At 47.2% G+C, this 9,897-nt stretch overlaps 1 protein-coding gene across 3 annotated transcripts in view; it reads left to right on the top strand.

Moving 5' to 3' along the window:
• Window positions 1-984: 984 nt before the first annotated feature.
• WASF3 (WASP family member 3) overlaps window positions 985-9,897 on the top strand; it is a 130,877-nt gene continuing 121,964 nt past the window's right edge. For 2 of the 3 annotated variants that reach the window (XM_081046482.1, XM_081046476.1), the window contains exon 1: window positions 985-1,141. The gene's annotated coding sequence lies outside the window, so the exon portion shown is untranslated. Of the gene's footprint in view, window positions 1,142-2,028; window positions 2,174-9,897 lie in introns of those variants that run through there. The other variant, XM_081046477.1, reaches the window with a different exon arrangement.

Below are 9,897 nucleotides of genomic sequence, written 5' to 3'. Positions count from 1 at the left end.
TTAGGAACTGCCATCCATTTTCCCTGTATTTAGCGGCTGTTACTAGCTGCAGCAGGTGAGGACAGTTGCCACACGTCTGTAACGACAACTTGAGTTAGTTTCTCTTGGACTCTTCATTGGGATTTGAACTTTTTCTCCTATACGTTTATCGGTGGTCTTCTTTGTAAATCAGAAAGAATAAAGGCATGCAGGTAAAACAAAGAGAGCATTTCTATTTGATGTCTTGAAATTCCTTTCCTTCAGGACCCACGAGAGAATATGTGGCTTTTCTGTTTTGTCTTCTTTCCTTACTTTTCCTTTCCTCCTCCCATCTTTTACATTTCCTCCTGAGCACATCCTGGCTATGTTCTATTGCACACAGGGCTTAGCTTTGTAGGTTCAGGGACATCCCACGTTTAACAGATACTGTGGATTTTCTCATAAACAGGGAGATTGGAGATAGTGTGATTAAAAGGGGAAGAATCTGCAGAAGAGATGAGATTTTGTAGGCAGAACGTTCACGGACTCGAGAAGGGCATGAACCCCACCGACGACAGGGCTGTGATCCGCTCAGGGTTGCCTGCACCCGAAACGCTGCAGGGCGTCTGACAACACACAGGTAGGTGAGGCTGTTTCCAGGAGACCCTCAAAACCCAGCTAAGGTGAGGTGAGGGTTTGGGTGGAAATTCAAAGGGACTGCAGTGGGCGGTACATCGTAAGCAGAGGCGATACAAAAGCCACGCTAAACTCGGTTCAAAGTAGCCCTACCTTCCCACCCCGCGAGGGACCTCCGCCAGCTCCCCAGCCAGAGCCCAGGCGGAGGACGGAGGGGGAAAGCTACCTCCTCCGCAATCCCCCGCCCCTCGGCGCCGGCGCTCCGCGCCCCTGCCGTTTCCCTATTGGACGAGGCACTCGCCAATCCTAGTGAAGCGGCCCGGTGAGCGGGCCCTGGTTGGTGGAGCCGACGCTGGGACCCCCTCCTGCTCCGGCCCGGCCCCCAGCCGGGAGGGGGCGTGGCTGCGGTCGCGGCCGGGCCGGAGGCGGCGTCGTCGGCGCCGCTGCGTGCGGTGTGGTGCGGGGCGGGGGCACCGGGTGGCCGCGCCGCGGCGGGACCATGGAGCTCGGAGCGCCGCCCCGGCGTCGGCGGCGGCCCCGCGGACCGGTGAGTGCGGGCTGCGGCCGCCCGGGCTCCCCGGTCCCGGCCCCTTCGCTGCTCGGCTCCGGGCCGCGCGGCTGCCCCGGGGAGGGCAGGCGCGGGCCGGGCCCCCGCAGCCCCGTGGCGAAGTGAAGTTGCTGCATCGCGCCTGGTGCGCCCGGGCGGGCGGCGGGGCCCACTGCGGGCCGCGGCGCCGCCCCGCGTCCTGCCGCACAGCGCGCTGCACCCTTCTTGCTGGCTCCCAAGCCGACCGCGGCTTCCCGCCGTCGCGGCCCGGCGGCCGTTCTCCCCCGCGCGGTCTCCGGGCCCTCCGGCCGCGGCGCCGCCGCTTGCACGCCACCCCGCTGCGGGGCAAGCGCCCGCCCTCCCGGCTGCAGGTGGCGCCGGGGCCTCTGCTCCCGCGCCGCGCACGACGCCCGGGGCTGCCCCGCGCCCGGCGCCGTCACATCCCTCCCGCTTCGCGCGCCTCTCCCGCGTTTCTCCCAGCCCCGCGTGCCCGCGCCCTGGGGTCCGGCCCTCCGTCCTCGGCCTCGCCCTCCCCGCGCTCTGCGCCCCAGGCCCCCCGCGCCGGTGCCCCCTCCTCCCGGGCTGCGGGCCCGCGAGGCTCCGGCCTCGGCAGACAGGCTCGGCTCTCCGAGCGCAGGGAAGGGGTCGCGAGCCGGCGAGGGGCGCGCCGCAGGGCCGGGGACGGGGCTGCGCGCCCGGGATGCAGCGTCCCCGGGAGACCCCTGCGCGCGGCGGCGGGGCCCGCGGCGCCTGGCCCTCGCGCCTCCTCCGCGTCAGAGCTTCGGCGAGTGGGAAAGCTTTTCCTCTCCGTCGGCGATACTTACAGACAATGGCGATTTCTTCTTGATTTAGCAGCCTCTCTGCAAGGGATAGTTCCCCAGTGGAGAGCACAGTTCTTAATTATTAAGAAACTAAGCGATGGGTTTAAAGATGAAGGATCATCTCATTTTCTGAGATGCCATTGGGCGGCATAGGAATTCTTTCTCACTTGGGGATTAATTTAAAATTCGCAGTTACGGCCAGCATTAATTGGTGAGTTTTTAGAAACTGAAAATTAATCAAGCCAGTTTTTGCTTTGAAGTTATGCCAACCAAATACGTAACGGGGCATGAAATCTTAACGTGAGATTCGGAATCCACGTTTTTAAAGGGAGGGGCTAGCCATGTGAAATATTTTGCATTTTGAAAATTTGGTTTGTCTAAAACTTAAAATATCTTTATCAAAACTAAGTTCAAAGTATTATTAACTTATTTTTCTATTGCCTCTAGGGCAGATTCTTTTTTTATATACTTTACTTTTCTAGCCATGAAACGGTGCAGTGATTCTTTAAAGCTAGTTCTTTTATCTACTTGAGAGGTTAAACAAAAGAAAGCTGGGTTTGACCTTTCCCATAGGCCTTTCTTATTGTGTGTCTGGTCTCCTTTCTAATAGTGTCCAATAGTACTCATTTTTAAAGATCTTATTTTATATTCACGAAAAGTTTTCTTTTCAGATGTTGAAAGCTCACTGTATTGGAAAGTTTGATTGACTTTACATATTTACTGTCTGACCTGTATTCACTGTTTTCTGAAAACAGTGAGAAGACGCTTGTTCTAGAACTATCGACATATAAAAATTGCTCTTGCACTTACAGTTGCTAACATGAAGTTGCTTTACGGCATTGTTGTATCTGTTTGCTTACTATTTTATGACCTAAGAGTCAATGATGTGCCACATTATTTTTTTAAAATTCTGGAAATAGAAGTGGAATACACTTTTCTAAGTGGTCATGCCAACATTGTAGCGTCCTCTATCTCCTCAGTGTGTCTTCCGTGGCATACTTTACGCTTCCCACTGAAAGCTGCGTGTGGCAGGTATTCTTTTGGTTATTGGAGTGTTTCGATTGAAACAGTTGCCATTATGAGTATTAAAAGAACTGTCTGTACTAGTGGCCCAGTATGAGCTGTCTTCTTTTAGAGTTCCAGGAACTTTCTTTGAAGATTACCATCAGATTATGTTTTCCAGTCATATGCTGTTTTCATTCCTTATGTTTTCTTGAGAGTGCCTCTACAGTGCTGTACTTAACTGCTCAGACCTTAACTGCTCAGCTTCTTTTTCAGTCTTTTTTTTCCTTAGTACCTCGTGTTCCTCTTTGAGGTCAGGTTTTCTTGGGACTGGCTCTTGGGCATTTGCAACCAAATGCTGCTTTCAGTCCGTGCATTCTTCTTCTGGGCTGGTTCTTTACCTCTGACTAAATTTTATGCTGGTAATAGAAGAATACTGTCTACCAGTTATACATAAGTAATGCATGTTGTAGAATAAGTTTCACATCACTATAGCGATACGTGGAGTAAAAAAATGTCAATTCCGTTTTCGTCTTATTGCTGCCGTTGGCCTCTTTCTTTCTCCAGAGGTAGCCACACTTACTAGTATGGGGTGTAGCCTTCCGGAATTTTTTCAGTAACCTTTTTTATTCCGAGCTATTTAGTGAATGCTTGCTAAATACCGGGCACTATTTTCATACTGGGGTTGCAGAAATAGGAGATAAGAGCTTTGAAGACGTTCACAATTTACCGAGCCGCAGTTTCTGTGCAGTGAGTGCTGTGATGAGTAAGCGGGGAGGGGCTGGAGCGTCACCTGACTGACCTGATCCATTCATCCTTCACTTTGTTCATTGGGACACTTCAGACTTCATCATGTGTTCTGGGGATACAGTGAGAAATAAGGCATATACCTCTGTCAGGCCCAGATGAGCTTACCGTTCGGAGTGGTTCTCAGACCGTATTAACCATTGGCTGCAATGCAGTGTATGCTAAGTGCTTTGCAAGGCGCCAGGGACAGGACCCCAGAGGATAACTCCAAACCCAAGCTTAGGGACTATTCAGAGATAAGGAAACCCTCCCAGAGAAGTAGGAGAGAAGGAATTGGTCAAAGGCTGGGAGGAGGAGAGAATGTGCAGAAGCTTGTTTGGGGGAGATGGTGCATTGGAGCAACTGAGAACAAAGTTTGGTGTGGCAGTGGTGGAGATTGCGAGGCGGGGAAGTGGCAGAAAGTGAGACAGGAGAAGTAACTAGGGGCCATGCCATGTATTCTTGTGATACGGCGTTCGGACCCCTCCATGGGCAGTAGGAAGCAATTGAAGAATCCTGAGCTGAAGGACATGGTCAGATTTGCCCTTGGAGAATGGATAGAAGGGGCAAGACTGGGAGGAGGGATACTCGAGGAGGTAGAATTGCTAGGACTTGGTTGTTGTTGTTGTTGTTGTTGTTGTGTGTGTGTGTGTGTGTGTGTGTGTGTGTGTGTGGTGGGGGAGTTGGGAGAGCCAGGAGTTCAGGGCACTGCTGAATTCTGGCCAGACAGTTGAGTAGATGACGGAACAGGAGGGGGAGCAGCAACCATTTGGGGCAAAAGGTGGGTTACCCTCGGCCTTTCTAAGTTTCAGATGCCTATCGGACATAGTGTTCTGTTGGCTGCACTAGGGACCTGCATATCGGGAGATGTCTGGATTGGAGAGACTTTTGAGAGGTCTTAGCACCATGGTCCCTAAACTCTTTGCTGAGGTGCTGCTGTGAACTCACAGGGAGACTGCCGGCTGTTAAATGGTTGAATGAAACCCAGCACTGTGTAACATCTGGGCAACCCTGTGGGAACTGCTCGTTCAAAGGAGTGAGCGGTTTCTACAATCAGCTGCACTACATTCCTTTCGGTGATGTCATCTTTGTAAAGCTGGTTTGCAGTGGTTGCGGTTCCATGTGTGGAAAAATCTGTATGGAACAGGAAATGAGAGAGGTAATATCCAGTCTGACTCCAGGGATTGAGAAACTGAGGTGCTCAACATGTGCACATACTATTAGCAAACACTTGTGGTTTATTAAAAGCGAAATTAAAATACTCTTTTTTTCTCTCAAAGTATGCTTGCTCCCCCCCCCCCCGCCCCAACTAAGTTGTTAGGACATAAATAAGTGTTTTGCACTTATGATTCCATCACTAAATAGCCATTTCTTTTGGCTTGAGACACTAAGAGTGTGGTGGACAGAGAAAGTTCTAGAAGAATCTCTGCCTTTGCCTGTGTTTGTTAATGGGAGCCGTTGGGGTGTATGAGATTATTCAGGGAGCATGTGTAGAGTGAAAAAAGGAATGGTGTGGAATGAGATCTAAGGAACTCTTGTGTTGGAAAGATAGGAGAATAGGCTCCCACATTGAGACTGAGAAGGATGGGTGCTGGGGACATGAATGGTGTTTTGGAAGACATGGTCCAAGAGAACCACAGTAAGCGGGGATGTTAACAGCAAGGAGGTCATTAGAACGTAGATCACGGCAATGGCAACACAGTGCTGGGGACAGAAGCACGATGGCCAGTTTGTAAGAGCGTTTGATAGTGAGTTGGGAGCCAGGAAGTGGCGCCAGTGTGAGTGGACACCTCTTCAAAAGGGTGGTAGTGGTGGTGGTGGTGGTGGTGGTGGTGGGTGTAGGAGGTTGGAGAAAGGGGGAGCTTTTTCAGTGGAGGGATTTGTGCATCCCTTTAAAGAACATAGGCGGGGAGGGTGCTGGAGAGAGATCCAGTTGGATAGTGGTTTCAAAGTTTCCATTGGATTTAGCCCTTGGATATAATTTACTGATTTTGGCCAGAGGAGTCTCAAAGAAGCCTTATTGCTGTGGATTAAGGCGCTGTGTGTGTGTGTGTGTGTGTGTGTGTGTGTGTGTGTGACCAGTGAGGGTAGGCTGTTCTTTCTAAAACTGACTTTGAAGAGGAGAGAAAGTATACACTAGAGAGGGACACGTGGTTGGGGCAGGGTAAATTTGTTTTTTTGACAGTTACTTTATTTTCTTATTACAAAAGTTTTTTTAAGATGCTTTTTTCTCCCTTTCTTAAGGCATGCTTTTCTTAGAACTGCTTGGTCCTTCTGAGAGTGGGCTCCTGTCTCCAGTGATGGCCTTGGCTTTTTCTAGGTCCTGCTGTCCTCTGGAGCTTGTATCTGTCTGTTCTGTCCTCTGTGGCCGTCCTGTTCTCTGTTCTCCTCTGCTACTCACTTCAAGGCCAGTTCTGTTTGTTTTGTGTCGGAGCCTATCCTCCTATCTTCATAGATGTCCTCAGATTAGAATATTTTTCCACACTCAGATTTCACTCTTAATCTCTGGAGCCAGCCTTGTTCTGTTTCTTCTTCCCTGGACCCGTTCCTCAGCTCTTTGAGGTTAGCTCTTTTCTTCTGTTGACTGGTGTTTTGTTTTTTAATTTTAGACATCCCAAATATCCCAAGGCATTTTCTCATCTTTCAGGTCTGCTACAGCTTCTAGACCTTGACTCGGAGCTCAGCCTCCGGGATCATTTCTCAACTTTTTCCTTGTGAAATGTTCCCATGGGCCAGTTCTTAGGATGCCCTCTGACCTCCTGCAGCAGTGAAATCGATCTAAAGATGGCTTCTGGTGTGTATGATGTATTCTGGAACTTTTTCACTGTTTTATGTACTTTAATTTTTGTTCATTTTAATTTTCAGTGTGTGCTTCATTTCAGTTGGTCCACAAATGTTTGACTGCCTTACTCTGCATAATTGCAGTTACTGGTGATGACTGTTGGTAGGACCACGCTCCTGTTGTCACAGAGCTGGAGAGGTAAACCAGAGTCCGCTGTCTGCTAACTGACGGTGAACTCCTTGTTGCCCGGGAGCCATAGAGCATGTGCCGTGTAGCCCTGCAGTGCTCACAGGTGTGTCCCAGCTGTGGCGCGCAATCTTTTACATGTCCTGTAAGCACTGTCGTTAGGTCACGGCCTTAGCCCTCAGGATAGCCGTCCACGCCGTCTCTGCGCCTGCTGGCCACCCTCCCGTGGACTTCGTCATCTTTGGTCTTTGAGTCCTTTTTTCTAGCACCTGAAAGCTCTGTTGGAGTTTTAGAAGTTGTGCTCACTGCACGCTGAAGATTTTATTGCCACGCTACAGCAGTTCCGTTTTACTTCCTCTCATAGCAGCCTCTCGCTGAGCGCCGTTACCCATCCTGTGGACGTCAACAGTCCCGTGAAATCACACTGCATTATAAACGAGTGGGTGTCACTGACAACTGGAATCCATGGGGCTGTGTTTTGTCAGTGAGATGGATGAAATGGTGTGTGTTCTTTGCACATACTAGATCCTCAAACAGTTTTTCATTGACCGCGTATGTCATGTGTTTTGATCCATGACCATGTAAATCAGCCCAACACTGTCACTACTATGTAATTGAAAAAATGGTCTGAGTCATTTTGCGCTACTAATATCATCGTTATTTTTTAGCTTCCCCCAAATCTGTACGTGACACATTTGCTTTTGGGTTTTGTTTGTTTGTTTGTTTTTGTTTTGCTGGTTTTGTTATGTAGTCTCGAGTTACCTAGGCAAGTTTCAGCTCTGAATTGGCTTTGTAACTCTTTGCTGGGCCGTATTCTTGCCTCAATTGAGAATCAATGCTTATGGAGAGGCTCATGAATTTAAATTGCTCGCTGTGGTACAGGGAAGGAACAATGTCTAAACACTTAGGGAGAAAAGTATCGAGTCCAAATTGAAGGATGACGTTAACCAGAAAGGTTGAAGCAGAGGGAGGGAGCAACTTATGCTTATGTTGTACCATTCTGAGAGGGGCTGCTGCACAGCTAAGAATGAACAGACTTTTTCATCTCTTCAAAAATGAGATCTTAATTTGGGGGAGGGATTGTTATTTTCCAATACAGGGTACAGGTCCATTTTCAAGAGAAATACAAGAACACATTTTGTGTTATAACTAATCCTATAGAATTTAAAGCATATCTTGGTTCTTCATAATATTTGTGTCCTATTTTTGTACATCGTTTAGAATTAATTATCCTGGTTTTTGACTTAAAACCCAGAAATACAGAGAAACCCTCAAATTCCTCAGTCACCTCTCTTCAGATTTTAATTGCACACAGCAAACAACATTGTTTCTAAAGGCTTTACTAAAATGTGAACTGTTCTTTGTGATTGTTTTCATTGAGGAAATTTATTAAAATGTTACTCCTTTTAAAAAATTGGCATTGTAATTTTGAATGGTTACAAGGCTTATCAATGATAATGAAGTTCATGCCTGAGCCGTAATTAAAATTTTCATAGTTTTTGTGCTATTTGTTTATTGTGTCCCACAGGCTAATTAAATGCTGCTTCCATTTCTGATATGTCCAGTTCCCTCCATATTACCCTTCAAAAAATTGTGCAAACAACAAAACCTTAGAACTTCATATTTGAAAGAATTAGATAGGGATTAGGCACTACAGGCTTTAAAACAGAATTTTTCTTTTAAGCTACATTTATGGGTACTTCCTCTTGGTAGACAGGAGTTTAGAAGTTTGTGGTTTCATTTCCTAGGCTATTTGGTTTCAAATGATTGTCAGATTTCATTTGAGATGAAATATATTGCCTTGCACTGTAGGGCTTGTTATTTATTTCTCCTCTTCTTTCTCTTTTTGGGCACTGATATAACTTAGATCAACGGTGTATAAGTGAAAGTTACGAACAGAGTTTTGTTTAAATATATACTTTATATTCTATACATGTATACATATATACACACACATACATATTATCCAAATTTTTATTGTTTGAGTTGCTTATTATTTTATTGAACATGAACAGTGGAGATTGAATTAGTTTATAGGAAATACTTATAATAATAAAGCTGAATATAAATAATGAGAATGAAAATTATTTGAGGATCAGGAATTAAAACAGTAAAACCTACACTTTCAGTGAGGGTCAAGCATCCCAGGTCAGTGTTTTACATCTAGTGGGCTAACTCTAATAACTGCAGGATTCCGGTAACTTAACACAAGAAGCATGTGTTTCTCATCCACATTAGAGTTCACTGTTCGGGTGGTCTCCCACAGGGCAGGTAATCAAGCTTTTTCCACCTTGTGACTCAGCCTCCAGTAGGAAGTGGGAACCTGCTCAGTGAGCTGGTGGGTGGGGACAGAGCAGAGCGCAGTCCTGTGGGAGGTTTTCAGGACCCGCTTGCCATACTCAGACACAGCCTCTTTTAACTTACTTCAGGCTAAAAAACGTAGCCTAGCTAGAAACCCTGGAGAAGAGAGGATGTGGATAATGGTGACATGACCAGTCTGCCACGGGCCGGCTAGGAGCTCGGCTGATCATCCTGATAGCCACAGTGAAAGGGAAACATCCTCAGCTCACCATCCATGGCAAGCATACCAGATTCCTTTCCTTAATATGTTTCCCGACTTCACACTTGGGCTGTGTAGGTTACACTGAAAGTTGTAATGGCTGCGGTGCTCAGTGACATGCTTCCAGCATTTAGAACAGTGCTTTTTATTGTCAAGTCCTTACATGAAGTTAAAATACAACTTAAAAACATTTCTGCAGAGGTTCAAACTAACATGGTTTATATACTTTCCAGTCACAAGAATGAATACATTGCATATCCTTCAAACAGCCCTTCAGGAATATAATTCATCTCAAGTGGATTTTTTGGTGAAAAATGTATAGAAGCTAGTTTGACATTTTCTTTTCTGATGAGCTTGGACTGCTGCTATTTTATGTTGTCAATTTAAGGTAGCTTTAGAGGCCTCTGATTAATTCAGAGTCAATATACTGTATGCCAGGCTTGTTCTAGAACAAGGGTTGGTGAGCTACAGCCTGGCCTTTTGCCTGATTTTGTAAAGAAAATTGTGTTGGAACACAGACACGCCCATTCATTTGTGTATTGTCTGTGGCTGCCTTCCTGCTCCAAGGCAGGTAAGTAGTTGGGACAGGGACTGCTCACCTGCCAAGTGTAAACTTTTT

This window comes from Rhinolophus hipposideros, assembly GCF_964194185.1.
Source record: "Rhinolophus hipposideros genome assembly, chromosome: 4".
Lineage (NCBI taxonomy): Eukaryota > Metazoa > Chordata > Mammalia > Chiroptera > Rhinolophidae > Rhinolophus > Rhinolophus hipposideros.
This window is presented reverse-complemented; position numbering and strand designations above follow the sequence as displayed.